Source organism: Micropterus salmoides, unplaced genomic scaffold (genome assembly GCF_014851395.1).
Source record: "Micropterus salmoides isolate LMB-PRFRI ecotype aquatic unplaced genomic scaffold, ASM1485139v1 Ms_hic_scaffold_12, whole genome shotgun sequence".
Lineage (NCBI taxonomy): Eukaryota > Metazoa > Chordata > Actinopteri > Centrarchiformes > Centrarchidae > Micropterus > Micropterus salmoides.
This window is the reverse complement of record NW_024040263.1, coordinates 31,592,588-31,606,105: the sequence shown is the minus strand read 5'-3', so window position 1 is coordinate 31,606,105 and position 13,518 is coordinate 31,592,588. Positions and strand designations below refer to the sequence as shown.

Below are 13,518 nucleotides of genomic sequence, written 5' to 3'. Positions count from 1 at the left end.
ATTCTTCAGGTGGTCGCACAAAAACCCAGTCCCCTTCTTCTTCTTCTTCTTCTTCTTCCTCGTTATAGTGATGCAAAATCCAAACAGAGAGGAAGTAGATTCCCTCTACTGGGTTACGCGGAGCACAATGGCGCGTCCATGATGCGCTGAAGTAAACTGTGCCATTATTTGTCCTAACGCTACCCTTTCGCGTCCATCTTTACTTAAGAGGAAACTTGGAATGAGGCCACAGGCGTGCAGGAAGGACAAGCAGCCCCCTCCCGGATCCTGACCCTCACCACGCCCGCGTCCCCCCTGTTGGCCCACGCACCGTGCAAAACAACCCGCTTCTATTTAACAAGTGGGGTTTGGCCCATTTGTTTATAACTGCCATCACTTCACACTCGCGTGAGGCATGTTCTACTGAAGGTATCCTGCTAATAAACTTATTCAGATACCGGCAGTCGGCTTTTTGAAGGTGGTCACGTGCTGCCACCTGGTGGATCAATGGGGAATCTCACGTGGATTCATAAAGGCAGTTTTTCGAAGGCACGAATACAAAATCATGTTAGTTAGTCAGAGCTAATACACTACAGGTGTGCTTGTAACTTTATTATCGCATTGTCTGATCAATATAAGCTCACACGTGTTTTTCTAACCCTCCCTGCAGGGGCGGCTCGCTGCGGCCGGAGCGTATCCCGGCGTGCACTGCGGAGCACAGTTTGGGTTTTACCTATGGCTTTTATACCGGAACGATATAAAAACCACAACAAAAAGCTACAAAAGTACTTCTACTATGCAGTGATAGTAAAAAAAAAAAAAGAAACCCACATAGACCAAGTATTTAGTGAAATGTGACGTCACCTTTCGTCGGCAAAGGCTCCATAGCTCAGGGGTTAGAGCACTGGTCTTGTAAACCAGGGGTCGCGAGTTCAAATCTCGCTGGGGCCTAGCGTACTTTTTCTTTGGTGGACCTGTTATGACGCACGCAACATGAGTTGTGCTGTAATTTAGTAAGGTTCTCTTATAAAACAATATATTTTTAAAACTACTTTCAAACATCAAATTTGTATACAACACTGTATACAGAGCAGCATTTACACTGCTTTACGTTTTCAGTATCATAGCCACCTGTTCGCAGAGGCACTGTAAACGTTAACGTTGTATTTTTAATTTAAGTTTTTAACATAAAGAATAGGTTGAAGTATAGTTCAAGTTGACCATCATCATAATAAAATGTCCATTCGTTAGGCTCATTAACTTGTTGTCAAGACTTCATAATGGACTACTTTTAGTAGGTGGAGGGAATACGAGATACTTATTCAGCACTTTCCTTTCTTTGAAGTTGCAACAAATTAGACAGAATAAGGAGTTTTTGTGATTGCTGACACCATTTAGTGATTACATTTCCTCCCTTATCTTCTGTGAAATCCTCCACTTCTCCTTTTCTAAAGATTTATTTTGATTTTCAGTCATAGTGGAGTTGATTTCAACCTAGACTATAAATTAATCTTCACAACTTTACATTATTGTTAACTTTCTACATATATGGGCTTATTCCTTGCTGAATATTCAAAATGATTGCTTTTATTTTAAGAATCTTAGGAAACCTGCACTTTTCCCATTAATGTGTTTTTTTTAGTTAGGCTATTACAACCTTAACACTGATTAGAGGCTCAAGGCCAAGGACTCCTATAAGAGGAAAGTAGAGGGACATCTGATCGACAACAACCCGCGACAGATGTGGAAAGGATGACACCACAGTAGTTGGATGTATCCACGAAGGGGACGAGACAGCGTACAAGTCAGACAATAACCTGACCCTGAATATCCCTAAAACAAAAGAACTAATTTTGGATTTCAGGAAGCACAGACAGGACTACACCCCTCTCCTCATAAATGGAGATCGGGTCGAAATGGTCACCACCTACATCTCTGCTGACTGCTCCTGGACCCATAACATCAGGGACCTGGTCAAGAAGGCTCAGCAGCGGCTACACTTTCTGCCTGTCCTCAGGAAGAACAATCTGGAAACGAAGCTGCTGCTGGCTTTTTATCACTCCTCTGTGGTGAGCGTCCTAACACACTGCGTAAGTGTGTGGTACGCAGGCTCCACAGCTGAGGACAGGAAGGCGGTACAGAGGGTTATAAACACTGCCCAAAAGATCACTGGCTGCCCTCTGCCCAGCCTGGAAAATATCTCTATATCCTGCTGACTCAGGAGAACCAGGGCCATCACAAGAGACCACTCACACCCTGCCTACCCCCTGTTTGATCTGTTGCCCTCGGGGAGACGTTACAGGTCAACCAAATCTCACACCAGCAGGCTGACGAACAGCTTTTTCCCCTGGGCCATACGAACTGCCAACACCCATGGACACACATAAGCCTCCAATTCACCCAATAACGCCCGAAACAGCAGAGAATCAGCCCACTTCCCCCACTCTTGTAATAACTATAGACACTTTAAGACTTTACCTTTTTATTAGATTTTATGTGTATATATAGATAATATACAATACAAGTAAACATATATACATATTTTATATTTATATATCCTGGTTGTATATATTATTGTGTCTCTATTTTTATGAGAACATCGTTTGTTTTAACCTGTTTTAGTCTTTTCTTGTTTCTTTTCTTGTTTTTATGGTGCAAGGGTGGCTCCATGGGAGGGTGTACCTTCACAATGCAATGACAATAAAGACTATTTTATTCTATTCTGTTCTTGGGGATCATCATGAATTGTAAGAAGCTCGTTGTGACAAATGGAATCTATTAAGATACAATTAGTTCTCTGTCCTAAATACCTACAGTTAAGTGATGATCTGCTGTATTTCAGTTTACAAAGTTTTTTTTTTTTTACACATCTAGCTTGTATTTTGGGAGTGGATTTTCTGTTTTCTTTCCACCACAGTCTGTTGTGAATGATTCAGCCAACCGACCTAAGTAAGCCCGGATTTGCCTTCGTTGACCATAAGATTCCAGGATTCCATTTTATTTCATTTTATCATATGACGGCTTTCTGCTTAATGTCATCCATTGTTACAACAGATAGCCAATCACATTGCAAAACGGACAGTAGCAAATAAATTAACATCGAGGGAGGTGGGGGAGTTCATGCATGTGAACCTGAGCTCAAACCAATTCACCAAAGTCAGCAGTTTAGTTAAAAAAAAGGCAAATATGATCATGGCCTTCATATTTGGTTAGTTTAGCCAACATGGAAAAAGAGTTGCTGCCTGTCTGGTAGCTAATATTTCAGAGATTAGCTAGTTGTGAAATAAATAAATGGGTTTGTATTATGACAACATTTCATTTAACTATTAAGAATGCTTATTATGCTAGTTACATAATAGTTTTCATATCATATGAGCTTCTTAAAGTTGTGTGCAATGTGCTGTTAGTTAGCGTTAACGAGTGTAACACGAATGTTAAATTCATATATAGCACTGGATTATGTAATTTAGCTGATGCTGGGAAACTGCCCACTCCCAGCCAGAAAAAGTAGCACGACCCCTTTAAAGGGGCTATATGTAAGTTTTTCAACGAAATTAATCAAATTTTCATTGCCTTATTGTTAATCGGCTTAAAACTTTCTAAATTTCACTTAGAAATTAAGCACACGCCTGTTTTCTACATTGCTTGTATCAGCCACTATTCTGCTTTTAATGTAAGGTCTCCGGGTCGGATTCAGCTCTGTGCGCGCTCCCAAGCCTCTCAGACTACAGCGACAGCACGGCAGCTAACGCCAAGCAGTCCACCAACACAATAAAACAACCGGCTCCCAGAAAAACTCAGGCTCCACGTAAGGGTACAAAACAACAATAAAGGTTTATGTGCTGAAGCCCATCAGACCAAACAGGTTCAGATGATGTCGAGTAAGAACAAAGTGAGCATTAGTAAAGCTGGAGAAACACAGAGAAAGTCACGTTAGCTCGCCGGCTAATGCCGAGCAGTTGCTAATGTTATCCGGTGCAAAGTTATATCGCTTTCCATATTACTTGAAAAACTAACGCGACACGTGTTACTATCCTGTGTACCACTGGTGATTTAGCCTACAAGAAAGGATGTAACAGCAAAAAGCAAATGTGGAGCGATTTGTTTACTAACGTTAGCCTATAGTGATGCAGCCAGCTAACACTACAGTAGCTCGGACCTGCCGCTGTTTGCTTCATAACATTAAGTTTAGGTTTATTCTCGTTTTACCAATACTCAGGTACACAGCTTCTCCTCCTCTCAGTCGCTGTAACTAACATGACCCACATAATATACATCACTGCAACTAAACGGTCACAACAACAGAGGGGAAGAGTCATCCACTAACACTAAGTTACAGTAAAGTTACTAACTGTGGTCTAACTCTTATAATATTCAGTAGTATCATGTAGCTGTGCTGACATTGCTGAGCCTCCGGAGAAAGATACACAGAAGATACAGCAGCAGGCGAGCTAACAATGTAGCAGGTCGGCTAAATGCAGTAAATGTATCGTGATCATGTAACGAGCACGGATTAGTTCAACCTGCAGCTGATAAAACTATTACTGTAACTTTGCAGTGGGAGTTTCCAGCTCCGTCTGTTCTCCCTGTCTGTCTATATCCGCCGTCTTTTGGGAGTATTGTGCCGATATGCGGCTCGCTGCGCTGAATGAAGTAACGTTATGGAGCCGGTGTTGAGCTGCCTCTGAGACGGGAACGCTGAAGTAACAGAGCCTGAACATGTCTGAGTGAAAAGCCACAGCCTGCATGCTGGTGTTCCTGCATTTATTGTGTTATTTCTGTATGAAAGCGGTTGTGTTTCGGATTCTGCTCGCTCCTGAGTTCAAGCGAGCACACACCTGGTTGCAATCTTAGAACCGCACCGCTTGTGACCGCTGGAAACTACATAGTGCTCCTTTAAGAAGGTAAAGCGTCCCAGTGAATAAATGTTGTTCCCCGGCTTATGTAAGTATGTATTCTAAAGTTGTGCACGATCAATTGTATCAGTTAAATAGATGTAATGTATTATTAACTTGCAGATTACGAAGTTTCGAGTTGTCCCATGGACATCATTCTCAAGATAAAAAGTACTATGGGTGCTAGAGCCACGGTTAGAAAAAATAATACCAATCGAGACTTTGACTAATCGACTTTCCCTTGTTCAGCCAACTTGGTTACTTGGTTGGTTTGTTACTTTAAGGTTGTTTCTTTTGTATTCAGTTTATATTTTCAGCAGGGTGCCATCTTGTTGAGAGGCTAGGCACCCGTGGAAAGGTCCCTTCACTTTTATGCATGTGAGTAGTTGCACGGGGACACTATACAGACTGCACCATTTTTGCTGTGAATAATGTGTTGAGGTTTAGCGGTAGCACTCCTCAGCGTAGTCTGCCTCTCCACAAGTGACCTCTGCTTAGTTTTGGCTAAAGTTATTTTGGGGCGCTGGATTTATATTTCTTTATTTGAACTGATATTAAAGTAGTTTGCAACTAATTATTGTAACAAAAAAAAGTTGTCTTATCTACCATTTTATAATAGTATTTTATTATTTCTTTTTCTTTGCTGATTAAAAATATATTTTGGTATACTTTGAATCATGTCTCTGCCTCATCAGTAACATTCCTGTGTGCCTTTATCTCTTTATTCTCCAATTAATCAATCAAGGTTTAAATAGTATTTCCTCGGGTGCAATTCCCTAGGTGGCGTTGCTGGCTTTCATTCAATCCTCCCCCTTTCTGCCACATCTGCACCCCCCTCACTTAGACACACCTTTGCTCTGTTTGGGACAGTATCACTGCTCCAAGCTGCTTCCCACTGAAGCTGCTGTGAGCTGCACTTTGTCAGAGGGGCTGAAGTTAACATTTGTGTGAATCTGTGCTGAGATTGCATGTGTTTACAATTTCAGTTTTCCACCTCCGATGAAGAGACCACACTTGTCTCATCCAGTACAGTCCCAAACGGGGTTCTGTGTCATCAGGCGGTCTGAAGGGGATACTAGTACTACCACATCAGCAGATCATTAGACTAATGCACTGTAGGGCAGGTACATTTCTCATTAAATTACAACTTTATTCTCAACATGTCCGAACACCAGAGGTGTGGATTCGAGTCACATGACTTGGACAAAAAATTATGACTTTAGACTCCACTTGACAATTATCATTGACATGAAAAGGTGCCACATGCACATTAAAAGAAGTTACTTCCCAAGCCACAAAGAGGAGGAAAACTAAATCACACCTGCATGTGTGCTCACTAAGGTCGGCTTCGTTGGTAAGTTTCGTTTCTGTCGTCAGATTGAAGTAGAGAAGAAGAGTTTGCTTTGGCGGAGGCGGTTATCGGCCTCTGCTGGCGACCCGTAGGAGCTCCACAGACATGCAGGATATCAATCGATTCGTCTCTTCAGTACGAAGAGAAAGAGCCTTGCAGGATGTTCTGTTCTCAAGCTGTGGGCATGTAAAGCATGGGAGTGCTTTTGGTCATATATATTGACGGTTTTTTATCAATATTTCAATGTTTTGGAAGCTTTGTTATTTGAAACATATAGCTTTTTTTACCAGTCGAGGATGAAAAAATATTTTTTCTGTATTGCATCTCCATGTAGTCTGTAATCGTAGAATAAATATGTTAATTTATAAGTGTAATGGATTTTATATTCCTTAGCTGACCTTTCAAAGGAGACCAGAATTATGCATCTAGGCCAAATGGTTGAGGAGATATTACTGATTTATTTTGGGTTTGTTATTTTAGGAAATAGGTGACAGGGTCCAAGTACATCTACAGGAGAAACATATTTGAAAGCAAGCTGACTGCCTTAGAGCCTCACTTGATGCAGGAAAGGCAGAAATCGGTGCAGAACTATTCACCAGAGTGTAGGATATTATTTGTTTATCCGAGTGGCTGAACCACTTCTGATAAAATACAAGCACATTTCCTGCTTTACACTCAGCTCTAAACCACACTTTATCCATGTCTGGCCACTAAATCTGTGTTAGAGCACAGCCAAACTGCAGCAGGTTCACAGCAGCATCCATCGTCCAGACTTTCCAAAATGAGAATAGGTAAGAAATCTACTATCATTACAGTATTGAAGTACTGCATATCAATCAGTGATTACTGTAGCACAGTACTGTAAACATATGCATACATAAGTATGATTTCTGTATGAATGAGATTGGGAACTCTTTTTACTGACACAGTCGGTAGTAAGGTAGCGTGGTCCAGAGTTAGTGTGTAAACGATAATATAAAAAAACCCGTCTTTCAGTATGATAGACGTAGCTTTGGTGGGCCACATTATGTAGGTACCAAACCTTATTTAGTGCGCCAGAAGACTGGTCGGGTATCTGTGACACAATAGGCCACTGCATTGTATTAATGAAGCCATTATAATAATACCAAACCATGTGGGAATAGCTTTGTGTACACTTTCTAAATGTGTTTGTCTAACTCTGGTGAATGGTCTCTGCTTGTATTTCTTTCTAGGGCTACATCCACACTACCATGTTTTTCAAGAATACCAGGGATGTTTTCCCACGGACCGACAACGAGGTGGAACTGTTACAGAGACCATAAAGCGACTGTGGTGGTGGAGGACAGACTCTGAGTCATCGCAAAGAAAATACGGCGACATTCAAAGTAAAAGTGTGTAAGTGTTATTTGCATAGTACAAAATATTTTAATAAAATACAATAGCATAAACACTGTCAGTAGCATTGTGTTGTAGCAAGACCCAATCAGGAAGCCAAACGTGAGTGTCTGCGTCATCATTTTTAAAGTCCTCCGTTTTTGTCTGTCGTCCGCACTAAAACGCTACCCGGAGTGTTATCGGCAGATCTTCTACTCTACCTCCTGGACACTGCGGCTCCGAACTATGTCTTCTTATTTATGGGAATCTGACATGTTTTGTTTACCATTTTTATAATTTTCAATTTCACTATTTAAACTTAGTTATATTGTGACATATTGTGACTACTGCCACCACAAGAAATTTCTCCTATCGACCTTTGACACCAATGTCTTCTTGTCTAGCTGCATTTTCATCCATTACTTCAATAAGCTTTTTAAGCCATTTCTGCATATGGTAACTCCAAGTGCACAAGTAAAGCAATACAAAACTATACATATATACAACAGTGTTAGTGAAATCTGTATCGCATTTGGCCTCAAGTTTTCATCCATGTCACATCTTATATACTCTTTTACAGTAGGCTACATTAGGGGACCTTTTGCATGCTTGATTCATCCCTGGCAATCTGCGGCAGATATGTCCAAGAAATATATCTGATCATGTAGACGGTAGTCAAAACCTTTCCACCTCCATGAAGTGAGGTCTATGGGGTTGAGGAATGGAGAGTAAGGTGGAAGGAAAAGTGACACCATCCTGGGATAGGCTGCAATCCACTATACCATGCAATTACAAAATCTCTTGGATTTTGCCCCCTCACCTGGCACAGGTCTTTTAAGGAAGGAAAAAATGGGCTCAGTGTCCACATTTTTAATGTAAGGGTTTAATTATGAACAGTTTTGTATTGTATATAAAAATATGCAAAATTGAGTGTACATACAGAGTTTTGGTGGTGGAGTGAGAAAACAGGTCATTGAAGTGATCCACGGTTTAGTTCACACTGACTTGTGCTGTGCTGTGTGAAGGGTTTTGAAAGTGAAAAAGTGAACTCATATAGGGAAATGTGACTTAGCAATTGTAAATAACCCAAAGATACAAAGAGACAAGAAATGCAAGAAGAAAAAAAAACACACCCACCAACTAGAACAATTTACAGCCATGCATCCATTCCACAGGCAGAATATACAGGCACATACATAACAAACACATACAGTAAATAATTATAAGCCTGAAAAAAAAACACACAAAAACAATTTCAGTTTGAACACTGACAGTTGTGGACAGGCACTTTGTTCCAGAGAGCAGAACCAAAGTAACCAAAAGCACCTTTCATGTAATAACATGGTGATAGTTTTATAATAACCAAAATAATAACCAGGTAATAGTATGGTAATTAACTATCGGTATATCTGGGTAATATCAGACTGAGCTGTATGTAATTATGGGCCAAAAACAAAGGGTAACATTGGGGAAACACATTTAAAGATAGCAACTAGGCAATGCTATTTAGTAATATTGTAGTAATATTTAGGTAACTGTGCGGTAACCTTCTAACAATAAAATGGTTATATCAGCGCAATATTTGGATTGAGAAATGGTAATAACCTGATAATGAGGTAATATCATAGACTGTATAAAAATAGTGGACGTATCCACAGTGACGTCACCCATTGGTCTGTGGACTGCTGCTCTGAAGCTTCGACTTTTGCATTTGGGCCATCGCCATCTTGTTTTTTTGGAACCAGATATGACGATATTTGGACGAGAAGGCTGAACTAACTTGGTTAACAAAGTGCATCTGTAATACACCTTATCTGTCATATTGTTTGGGATTGCTCATTTTGGCTAGTGAAAAACCTGCTTAAAACTAAATGCATTTACTAGAAAACAGACAAATCTAAGAGTGTCTTTTAGTACAACCAATTTCTAAACAAGACTTTAAGCAACCGCTATGTTACAATAAACTTCAATGAACTGAAAACACACCGTGAAAAGGTCAAAGTTCTTGGATGAAAACACCAAAGCACCCAAAAACAAGTTCACAGCTGGTTAAATGTACACATGGATAAGATTTGCCTCTATCCTGATTGACAGGTCGCCATTGCAGTGGTCAATCACAAGGTAGACACACCCTAGACTATACCCTGCTTTATCATCTATTTTACATTTAGTAAATGATGGTCCCACATCATTTACTAAATGAACATCATGTTTATATATTGAAGAAGACTTGAAACTAGCGATTGAGACCATAAACTCATTATGAAAGTGTTCACTGAAGTAATAAAAAAAACTATTAGCACACTAATATTGTTACCATATTCCTCTGGATCCTATTCTCGCTACAGTCAGAAAAACACCAGCAGATTGTTGTTGGTTTTGTTTCTGTGTACTTTTACGACCCAGCTCGTTAAGGTAGGGCAGCAACAAGTGATTGGGATTGAAATGAGGTGGAATAGGACAACTGAAATATTCCGGGTAAAGTCAAGGGTTTAATTAACGTGCTCGCACAAGAAAATACAACATAAAGAGGCTATACAGGTGCTGACAAATACACAAAATGAATGTTGACAATGAATGTTACTTAGCTCAGAAAACACACTCTGAAGAACAAAAAGGAGGTCAGGGTCTATATGCTTAGTAAGTAAGTAAGTAAACAAACAAGCAGTTATTCTGCAATTTAGAATACTCAAGCAAAAGAGTGCCCAACACTTGATGATTTACAAAGATTCAAAAGTACCGACTGAAGCCACTCAGATGATTGCGGTGATGATTGAAGAGTCCTGATTGGTAGGTTTGGTCGGATCATAGCTGGGTTTGCATAACAGTCAGAATCTCACTTTAGGAACACAACAATTAATATTCACTAAGGCAACCAGTGGCGGCTCTAACAGTACCCATTTTGTGTGGAAGTTAACAAGAGAAACACTGCCCACTCAGTTGGATCAGATTATTATTGAACAAAATGGGATGAAAAGCACAGGTGTGATTACGATCCTTTATCAAGGCCTTCATCAAAGTTATTAGAGACAGCTGAGCATTTTCTGCTAGGACAGTTCAAATGTGTGCTGGGAAAAAGGTTTGTATCATTAGCTGCGACTGGTGCTGTTTATGTATATTGTCCTTGTTGGTGCTGTTGCAGTCTGGGTCTTGTTGGTGGTCTCCTTGTTTGACTTAGCTTTCCAGTGGGTGATGCAAACAGCCAGCACCATAATCAGCAGCCCAGAACCCACAACCACACAGTACCAGTGGTTGAAGAGAAATCTAGGGGCCCCTGGAGATGAAGCTAAGGAAATATGAAGAGAGACAATCAGGCTGAGGCGAATACTTTTTCTTGGTATTTTCAAAGCTGATTGTTAAAGTTGTATTTAATGAAGTCACACTGTGTCCTTATATAATCACACTTTTCCTGAAAATAGCTGCTTTGCATCTCCTCTGGTTGTTTGTTATGATAAGTCTTGGTAGTCAGGGTGGTAGACCTAAGCAAGGATTATACTTTCCGCATCCGCGAGGGACCGCGTTAGGAAAAAATCGTCATCAGAGGGGGTACGCGAAGGATCTGCGCAAACACAGGGCAATCCAAGTGCCTCCCCTTTTTTGAGGTACGCCCGCCAAGCTACCAGGGCACCAACTGATCTACTGCGCATGTGTGGAACGAGTCTGCCAAGAATGCTTTCAAAAATAGACATGTTAATAGACTATATTTATCAATTAATGAAATACAAAGTGAGTGAACAAAAGAAGAAAAATCTAAATCAAATCAGTGTTTGGTGTGACTTGTTTTTGCCTTCAAAACAGCATCAATTCTTCTAGGTATACTTGTATATAGTTTTTGCAGGTAAGTTCGCCCAAACATCTTGGAGAACTAACACAGGTCTTCTGTGGACTGAGGTAGCCTCAGTTGCTTCTCTCTCTTCATGTAATCCCAGACAGACTCACTGATGTCAAGATCAGGGCTCTGTGAGGGCCATACCATCACTTCCAGGACTCTTGTATATGCATGTTTGGGGTCATTGTTATGCTGCAGAATACATCTGTGGCCTATCAGTATCAGAGGCCTCGCGCTGATGGTATTGCATGATGAATACTCGGCCTCCCTCGCTCTTCTTAGTGTACAGTCTCAGGGTGCTGGATTTGGGGTGAAACCCTCCATACATTGTGAGGAGCTTTCCCGTCTTGATGTCAGTAGCCTCCTTTAGCCAGTTTATTATACCAGCAGAGTATCTGATGACTGGCGTATGTGTTGATGGCTCGGATCCTGTTCTTCCTATTCAGCAGGCTTTTCAGGACCTGACATACTCTGTAGGTGTTTGGCTGTGGCTGACTTCCTTGCTGCCTCCTCATGGTTTCCGTTAGCCTGCAGGAACCCAAGGTATTTGTAGCTGTCTTGAACATCTACAGTGTTCCCTTCTGGTAGTTCAACCCCCTCGGTTCTGATTGTTTCCCCGCTTTTTTATACCATGCAATCACGCTTGTTCAGTCCAAATGACATTCCAGTGCCGTTGCTGTTGATGTCATCCATGTAGAGGAGGTGACTGATGGTTGTTCCATGGAACCTGGATCCTTAGCTACTCTTTGAGATGATCTGGCTGAGGGAGTTCAGGCCTAACGGCAGCGGGGATAGTGCATCGCCTTGGTGTATGCCGCGCTTGATGGTAACTTGTGCAATTGGCTTTGAGTTGGCTTCCAGACCTTTTGAGTTCTTAATGAAGGCTATTTGTGTCCTGTTGATCTTACAGGCTTTCCAGTAGGGGAACAATGTCATAGTTTTGGCAGGTTCGTCTTTGTATCTGTGTCAAGCATCTTAGCCATTCTCCCTGTGTTTCCCTAGTGTTGTTGAACTGTGTTCTCTTGGACTTTGCTTGTTTTATGGACTCTGGATTTTACCTCCTATAGATTTGGTCGTCTTTGGACTTATTTCCTGGAGTTGACCTGTGCCTGACCAACGTATAAACCTTTTGTATTTTTATATTATGTAATTAAATTATCTGCATTGCACCAGATGTCCCTGTCTGCATTTGGGTCCTAATCCTGCTTTCCTGGTTACCAGGCTTGACAGTTGTGACAAACAATTTGGAAATTTCAGGTGGTTGAAGAGGTCTCTTTGTGTGCTACTTTAAGTTTTGCTGTAATAAAGTCAACATCAGTACAAAATATATCATCTTACCCTGAAGCATGGTTCCCCTACCAACCACTAAATGTGTGTTCACACTGGCAATGCAATAGTACAGCCCCAGGTCTCTCTCCACAACATCAGTGATCCTCAGTGCCAGAGATCTGTTCATCAACCCCACTGAGAAACGAGGGCTGAGCTGAAAATCTGAGAAAATAGTTGTAGTCTTGTCAGTTGAAGGCATATCAAATGATACTCTCTGTTCTGTTCTTACTCCTAAATGAATCATGCATGTGTGCGTGTCTCCTGAAGACAGCAGCAGGCATCCTCAACCTCAAACTCTGCATCTCAAGAGGAGTCTAGTGGTAAACCTCCAATTTTAAAACAAATGTACACACTTAAAGAGTGTGTAGTGTGCATATATCTAGTTTTCTGCTCTTTACAACCTCAGTTCTGTTGAGTTTAGAGCTGAGTTTTTCATATTTCCGTATTTGTTCAAATCAGCATTTGAAATAGTGTACTACCTAGAACCGGTCGTCCCTCTCTGAGGATGGCACAGAGAACCACAGTGGGGGTGTGATCTGTGTTGTGCTTAAGCCATGTTGTATCATAAAGGTAGGAGATGTTACAGCCCAAAGTGACTGTCGACCCCAGCTGGACATGTTGGACCTCTGCAGCAGCCACAAACGGCATCCAAAAACCAGCTATGGTGATAAACCCTGGCGTGGATCAAATGGACATGAAAACAATTCAGTCTCAAAGCTAACAAATGTTGGCAATATTTACATTACATTTATTTAGCTGACTTAACTTGAAATCATCAT

The 13,518-nt window shown here is 41.0% G+C and overlaps 1 non-coding gene across 1 annotated transcript; it reads left to right on the top strand.

The window, feature by feature from the left end:
- Window positions 1–857: 857 nt before the first annotated feature.
- Window positions 858–930, top strand: trnat-ugu. Its single transcript has one exon. It is a non-coding gene; the product is annotated as a tRNA-Thr (tRNA).
- Window positions 931–13,518: the final 12,588 nt, after the last annotated feature.